The 8,872-nt window shown below is 31.2% G+C and overlaps 1 pseudogene; it reads left to right on the forward strand.

Moving 5' to 3' along the window:
• The first annotated feature begins 358 nt into the window (after positions 1-358).
• Positions 359-8,872, forward strand: part of LOC111399972 — a 17,621-nt pseudogene continuing 9,107 nt past the window's right edge.

The following is an 8,872-nucleotide window of genomic DNA, read 5'->3' on the forward strand; positions in this document are numbered from 1 at the left end:
ACTCAAGCAAACCAATCACACCATCTTTTCTTTGGTACCAAAGGGTAAACATTCTATATCGGTTGGGGACTATAAGCCCATTGTTTGTTGTAATGTTTTTTATAAAGTCATTACAAAGATCCTTGCTTCTCGTTTGAAGCCTATGTTTGATTTCTAGTTGACCAAGCACAAATTGCTTTTGTGGAGGGACGGAGCATGATTGAGAATATTCATTTGGCACAAGAGCTTTTGAGGCAATGTGGCTCCTAGATGCCTTCTCAAAATTGACCTAAGGAAGGCCTATGGCTTGGTGAATTGGAATTTTCTTGTGAAAGTCCTTGAGGGATTGAGTTTCCCCATTACTTTTGTTGATTGGATTATGGAGTGTGTGACAACTCCATCTTATTCCATTGCTCTTAATGGAACCCTTCACGGGTTTTTCAAAGGAAAGAAAGGTCTACACCAAGATGACCCGTTATCTCCTTACTTGTTTATTCTATACCTTGAATACTTCTCTAGAATGATAAATGAGGCTACAAAGGATAGTGATTTCAATTTTCATCCTAAATGTGCAAACCTAAAGATTACACACTTGGCTTTTGGGGATGATTTGATACTCTTTGCTAGAGGGAATGTGATGTCGGTAGATATCTTATTGAAGCGTCTTTCAAATTTTGGTGCCATGTCTGGTCTCAATATAAATATTGGGAAATCTTGTATACACACCGCAGGTATTCATGGTCAAGATTTGGAGGATATCTTTGTCTTCCAAATGGTACCATGCCATTCCATTATTTGGGCATCCCACTTGCAGTAGAAAAATTGAAAGTAGGTTCATATGATTCTTTCACCAATAAAATTTCTTCCGATATTGGTGCATGGTCGACTTCTTCATTATCATATGCGGGTAGAGTGAAATTTGTGTGAGCCGTTCTACAAGGAGTGGAATGTTTTTGGTTATCCATTTTTTCCATTCCGGCAATGGTAATTTCTAAAATCAGTAGTCTTTGCCGAATGTTCTTATGGGGCTTAAAAAAACCATTGGTTGCTTGGAATCAAATTTGCCTTCCAAAGCATGAGGCTGGGCTCAGTTTTAGAGATATTAAAAGTTGGAATGTTGCACTCCTATCCAAAACACTTTGGAACATTCATAACAAGAAGGATAATCTATGGATTAAATGGATAAATGAAGTACATATTCAAGGTTTAGACATTTGGAAGTATAGAGTGAAGAAAGATGATTCAGCAAAAAAACTGCATATGATTTCTTCAAACCGAAAGGAGTGAAAATAGCCTGGGCTACCTTTGTTTGGGACGGTTCTATCACTCCTAAACATGCCTTCATTCTTTGGTTAGCTGTTCGGGAAAAATTGCAAACAAAAGACAGGTCGTGGCATCTTGAAATAGATCGAAACTGCCCATTCTGTGGACTTACAAATGAATCTGCGCAACACCTTTTCTTCTCATGCCAATTTTGTAGGGATGTTTGGGATCATATCCGGGATTGGTTGGCTATTCGGCGAAGCATGTCTACCTTGTTGAACTCATTAAAATGGATAAAAAAGGAAGCCCGACGTAAGAGTTGGCCAAGTAGGCAAAACGTATTGCACTGGCAACAACAGTGTACTACATTTGGATGACAAGGAATGAATGTATTTTTGAAGATATTAAGCCTCAAGTTGATTCTATTGTAAGACGAATTAAAACACACGTATAGAAAGCTATATTTACTTTGTATCTGTATTTTTTATTCAATTTGAATATTTTGTAGATGGCCTTTAGGTCGATGTTGGTACATTCGATTTCATTTGTTTTCTCCCGGGTATGCCCAATGTACATGCATTGGTTACTTGTCTTCTGATTTCCTAGGTATGCTCGGTGTACGAGTAAAGTAATTTTGATCTATGGAATTTCACATTTACTGATTAAAAAAAAGAAAGAGAATTCTTTTTTCGCAAACATTTTGTCAGCTGGTTTGATGCAAGGGCCAAATATAATTTTTTTAATTATTTAAAAATATTATGGGCATATAATATTTTTATGCCTTCCTAATTGATTTTTTGGAGGGCGAATATATTGTCACTATAAATTTTGTCTATTACACCATATTATAATTCAATCTCAAATAAAATATATTTTGATAAATAAAGTATAATAACTTTACAAGTATAGTCCTAACATAATAAAAAATAAAAAATAAAAATTTGTGGAGTACTTATATATCATTAACATATTTCAATTGCAACACAAGATCAATATATAAAATGAACGATGCACCATAATTGTCACCGAAAAGAAAAACAACAGTTGTGAGGAAAAAAGGCCTTCAGTGAAGGGGTAAAATGAAGTTGCACCGTCCATCACCGTGAGATGGACAAGTTGTGCTAATTGATGAAATGTTAAGATAATAATGTGATTTAAAACTTTTTCTTAATTTTTAACTATATATTTTCCGTCAATTTACTAGTACAAATGTGTTTTATACAAAAAATGAGGCTCAAACAGGCTAAAATCAACAATTCAATTTGATGTCCGTTTTATGGCCAAAATTCATACCTTTTTCACGATTTTCTAGCCTCTACAAATAGGTAAATAGATAAAATTACACAAAATGTCCAATTTTCAATGTATATTGGAATCATTTCAAATTTTACTGACATGTGCATATTGTCTAATTAATTTTATCATTCTAGCGGTATTCGTGAAATTAATAATTAAGATTAGTACGAGAGGGTTTTTTTTTCCCCCCATGAACGATATATTTTTTTTTACAGCTAACTCTAAACTATATTCATACATAATGCCGAAACATATACATATTGATACCTGGTTGGTAGGATGGTTTAAGCAAACACCTGTTTCAGCATATCATCTCGCTTGATTTCATATCTATAAAGACACGGAGTCCCAAGCATATTGAGAGTAATTCTATAGGAGATCCATTTAGGGATCAAGTCTCCTACAAAAATAGGAATATACCCAAAGGCAATTTATAATTATCCAATTCTATATCGAAAACGAGCAGTTGGTCGGTTGGTCCCACAAAAGCAATGGTTTCCCATGCTTGATTTGTTGTGGTTTTAATTCGAATTGAATCCTAACAAAACCTTATATCGAAATGATAAGCTCGGTGTACCGATTTGAACTTCCAAAATACAAATAGATAGAAACAGAGAATTAAATGATAGTATCATAAAATGTTAGGAGACATATCAACATTTCAAAGTTCAACAACTATGGAGAAATTTGAAATTTTTTTAATGGACATTTCCTCGAAAGATATGTAGATGGATAGAAGCATGGATTTGATTATTAAATAGACTACTCAAATTTATTGAGATAGCCATTCGGCAATTAAATTTTCAAAAATTATATTCTACACGAAAGAGGCAAACATATCGATGTAAGCAAGATCTCACGAACGTAGGAACAATATAAAGTATAAACTTTATACTACATAAGTAAAGATCAGTTAGTTGATATGTTGGTTAAGCCTCACAAGTTAAGGAGCTAGATGGGCGTTTGCACTTTGGAGAATTCATAGCAATGAAGGACTAATAATCTTCAACACACTAAGTCCTCATGAATGTATGTTTGAAAAATTGTGTATTTTATGAAATATGTAATTAAAATTAATTAGTAATTTTAACTTAAATTTTAATTAACTTTTTCAGTTGAACCAAACATGAACTAAATGTATGTATCATTAGTTCAAGTACACTTAGTTCATGTGAGGGTTTGTTAGATTATTTTTAAGTCTTACAAGTCAGAACATTATCCATAAATGTAGTATTATAGATTGGAAAGTGTTGATGTAAAATCTATACAAGCAATTAAGCATTGCCATAAATCAAATCCGATGTGGCATGATGATCGAAGCCATTGTCGTGGCAAATGTACTGTCAGCAGTATTGACGACAGATCATCCGCCACGTATATGTCTCCCATTCGTATTGTCCCTCAGCCTCAGTAATACCTCAGCCAATCCGCGTTCTATAAACGTCTGTCCACGACTCCACATTCTTACCTACCCATTACTCGAAAATAAGCTCAAAAGATATCGCAATCTGCATTATCGTTACTCAGACGATCGATTTTTGAACAGGTTCACTGGCCGAGAAGTCGTTCAAGTATGTGATCGTTGGGGGAGGCATTGTTGCCGTGAGTTTTCTTCCCCAATCATTTTGTAACGTTCTTCTAGCTGCAAATTGAAATAGAGATTCATTCAATTTTCATCTGAAATCTCGTAGTACAATTTTTTTTTTTTTTGCCTTTTCAATTTAGATATATTAAGGTGAAAAGTTATCCGAAGTATAATAGGGTGTAATAAAGCAGATCTCCTTCATTTTCGCTACTTTTTATTTGTCTGCTTTTGGATTAACCAATCGAATAGTTTATAGCAGTAATCTGGACCCTGGAATGGTTATAATTTAATTTTGCCACTAGATTTATGTCTTTAACTGATTTAGAAGACTTGTCATTTTCTTATTTTCTGGGTAATATTCAACGAGTTGATTTTTAGTCATTATTTTGGGAGATTTTTATAAATAGCCTGCTACTATTCATTTTTGATAAAATGTCTATAATACCCTTAATGAAAGGATTTGTCATATTTTGCACAAGATATCCTTAATTTATTGGGATAGTTCCAAAATTCTTCTATTTCTCTCATTTCGAATTTTAATATATAGTTTCATCCTTTGATCTAATAAATTAGCATAATCTGTAATATAATTGTCATGTAATTCACTAAGATTATCATATTCTTTAGATAAAATATCCATAGTCTCTAGTTGAGCAAAAATACTTCTTATTTTTTCTAATAGTTTTTCTAACAGATTATCTAATCCTTTAATTGTATAACCTGGCATTATTCAGATAATTTCTTGCAAGCTTTATGAATAATAATAACATGTTAGATAAGTTTTTTGTAAACATGAAAAGTAATAATCCCTATGATTCTTTCAAGATATTAGAAGAGTTTTTTTCTAAATTTAACAAAGACAATAATTTTACCTTGCTTTTGATCTTAAATCTGTATTCTTAGAACCGAGTGACCTTCAGGCTTAGAATCTGCAAACTGCTCCCTCAAACGGCCTTTTGCCTCAATGGGAATTCTACTATTTCAGCTTCTGCCCTCACTGTATCTTTTCTTAGAATTAAGAGTAAAGATCTTAAGTAAAGAAAATTCATTCTTTGTTAAAGTAAGAAAGAAATTATCTTCTTCAATCTATCAAGAATCTATGGGATAGGAGGTTTAGAAACTCATATTTTTCTGATATCAAAAGATTGAGATTTTATTTCTATAATGATTTATACAAGATTTCTATTGTATACAAGGAGTTTCCAGAAAAACTGGTTTTTAAAAAAAGCTTAAGGAAGGAGAATGGTTTCTAATTCGAGATGATCCATTCTTTCCCCAAAGACCTTTATTTATACATGACTCAAACTCACTATTATTGATCTATTACATCATTGTATACATCAAAATTTTGAAAAAAGGCTCACATGCCTCTCTATTCATTTCCTCCTGGGGTCTACATTTTCACATGCATTCTTTGCCTTTCTATCAAAGGGGCATCTTTTTCTCTATTATTGTCTTTTCATCTTTAGCTCCATATGCAGCTGGCTAGATGCTTTTCTATTATTGCTTTTCTATCTTTGGCTTCATATGCAGCTGGCTAGATGCTTTGGTAGTGGTAGGTCCTTTTCCATCCATCAATCTTTCAATTTTGTCTACATGTGGGGCACTCCCTCAATCTGCATGATTCTTTGATTGTTGTTGGACTTCCACTAATTTGATGGGTATCAAATTTCTGGATGTATTCTTTCAAAATGGTAGATTTTTCTTTTCCATTATTTGTAAGGAGTGTCCATCCTTCATATTGGCACAAACATCTGAATTTTTTATCATATAAGTTCTTTGCAATGTTGTAAAAAACTTTCATCCCCAAAACTCTTCGAGATTTTATCCATGATTTATTGATTTTAGGCAGTGGTTTATTATTTCGGCCAACTTCAATCTGGAAATCTCGGCCAACATATCCAATTGTAATAATATGTTCAGCAGGATAGTATATCCTTCAATCAACTTCGGGAGTTATTGAATAAAATTTAATATAAATTGATCTTCTTTGGGCAAATTTTGAAACTTCTGCCCTGAATATATCATCAAATTTTTCAATTTCTTTTAAATCTTTTCCTGGATAGATCAAATCCAGAAATCCATAATCTGCTGCCATCTTGACCATGAAAGGGTCTGCATCTTTGGTAATTATTAATCTGGGATAAACATGATCTCCTGATGCAATAAAATAAGATTCATTTTCTTCCAATTCATAAACAATCTTGGCAAATGATCTATATTCTTCTTCTTTTGATGATAAAGGGGTATCATCATCTTCATCAGTTTTGATTTTTATAACTCTTGTATGTTCATCACCATTTTTTATAGTCACCTTCCGGGGACTTGCTATATCTCGTTTGATATTGCTGGGTCCACTGCTGCTTCCTGGCTGTGTACCTGTTTGTATTTTTGAGATTGTATCAATTGGCATTTCCTGTTTTGTATCTAATGACTCGAATTGTGAAGTAATATCAACAATTCTGTCATTCAATTCTTTGGTATAATTGGAATGAGAATTAGAGATTTCCACCAACAATTTGACATTTTGTTGGATAGATTTTGCCATTTCCTTTAACTGCTCAATTCCAATTTTCATATCTTCAGATTCTTCCATGAGGAATTTCATTCGTTTGTTGACGTCTATTAATGAATTTTTGATATTATCCATCTCCGAATTCAATATTCCTGCTCAAAAAATCTGCAAGATAGTTATTTATTCCTTTAATATGAATAATATCAAAATTATAAAATGATAAATATGCTTGCCATCTGTATAACCTTCTATATTGAGGTTCCATAGGTAACTTATTTCTAATAAGACCTGCAACTTGAGAATTATCAGTTTCAACAATGAATTTTTTAGATAAAAGGAATAATGAAAACTTTTTTATTCTTCTAATAATTGCTAACAATTCTTTTTCATGGGTAGTATAATTTATTTCTGCTTGGTTAAAAGTTCCACTTGAATATCTGCATATTTCATTTAAATCTGTTTTTAATATAACTGCCCAATATTTATCCGAGGCATCAGTATTAACAATTAAATTATTTTTTTCATCTGGTAATCTTAATTTTGGTAAATTTTTACATTCTTCTTTTAATGCTTTAACAATTTCAGTATGTTCTTTATTCCAACCTTTAGTATTTATTTTTTTAAGTAGAATTTGTATCTTATGTCTCTTTTTTGAGAGATTTTCAATAAATCCTTCAGCATAGTTTAAATATCCTAAAAAATTTTGTATTTGTTCTTTAGATTTTAATTCATCTGGAAAGCTTTCTATCTTTTTAGATATATGAGTCTGTAATTTTATTCCTTTTCTATCTATTGATAATCCTAAAAAATCTATTTCTTGTTTCTCTATTATAGATTTCTTTTTAGAGAGTACAATTCCTTCCTTTTTGCATTCATTTATGAATTGTAATAAATGATTCCTATACGCTTTTTTATTATTAGAGCATATTAGTATATCATCAATATAAACAATAAGAAAATCACTATACTTTTTGAATATATTATCCATTTTTCTTTGATATATTTGTGGTGCATTTTTTAAACCAAATGACATAACTAACCATTCATATTTTCCTTGAGGTGTACTAAAAGCTGTATATTGTATACTATCTTCTTCCATTTTTATTTGCCAGAATCCTGATTTACAATCAAATTTGGAATAATGTTGTTTTCCTTCTGCAATGTTTATTAAGACTTCTTTATTTGGTAAAAAGTAACCATCAAATTTAGCATATTTATTTAATTCTTTATAGTTTATTACCATTCTAGCTTTTCCTCTAACCTGCTCAGAATGTTTCATAACCATAAAAGCTGGACTACTATGAGGTCCATTACTGGGTCTAATTAGCTTTTGTTCTAATAGTTCTTTTATCTGAATTTTAAATTCTTGCATATCCTGTAAGGTATACATCATTGGTCTAACTCTTATTATAACATTTTCTGTTAATTCTATTTTAACTTTAGGATGATATGGTTTCCAAAATAATAATGGGTTTTCTCCATAAATTCTTTCTAATTGTTCTATGATTTTTTCCATATTTATCTCTATTTCTGTTTTTAGGATCTTTTTATATGATAGTTTTTTATTTTTAAATTCATCTTGTACTATTGGTCTTTTTTCCCATATATCACCACGCTGGGCTGGCTGAACTCTGTAAGGTCTAAATTCTCTTGGTATTTTTAATAGATGTGTCAAGGTGTTTGTAACATTATCATGTAATTATTTTGTTTATAATATTGAAATTGTTGGATAAAGTCATTTCCTAATAAGATATCACATTCTAGTTTATTATAATTGTATACTTTATTTATTATAACTTGTTTACTACCAAGTATTATATTAACCTTTTCAGCACTATCAATTATTTGAGTACTTTCTCCAGTCACTCCTGTTATCCTTATTTTACTATTTTTATTAAGAAATTTTTAAAAATTGTTATATCACTTCCTATATCAATTAAAGCACAAGTTGTTATATTCGTTTCTACTATAGTAACTTGTATATATACTGCCAATGGAAAGCGTATTTGATTATTCATCCACTTCCTATTTTACATAATGTAGTTTATCCTTTATGAGTTATATATAATCCTTCTCTTTTTATACTATAATCTTCTAATCCATTTAAGAAACTCATTCCTAATAATATATGAGGTTCAATATCCATACTTTCATCCAAATAACATGGTACTAAAAGATCAATCCCACCTATTTTTATTGGTACCTTTACCTTTAATTCTGTAATATATAGTTGT

The sequence above is a fragment of the Olea europaea genome, chromosome 9, assembly GCF_002742605.1.
Source record: "Olea europaea var. sylvestris chromosome 9, O_europaea_v1, whole genome shotgun sequence".
Lineage (NCBI taxonomy): Eukaryota > Viridiplantae > Streptophyta > Magnoliopsida > Lamiales > Oleaceae > Olea > Olea europaea.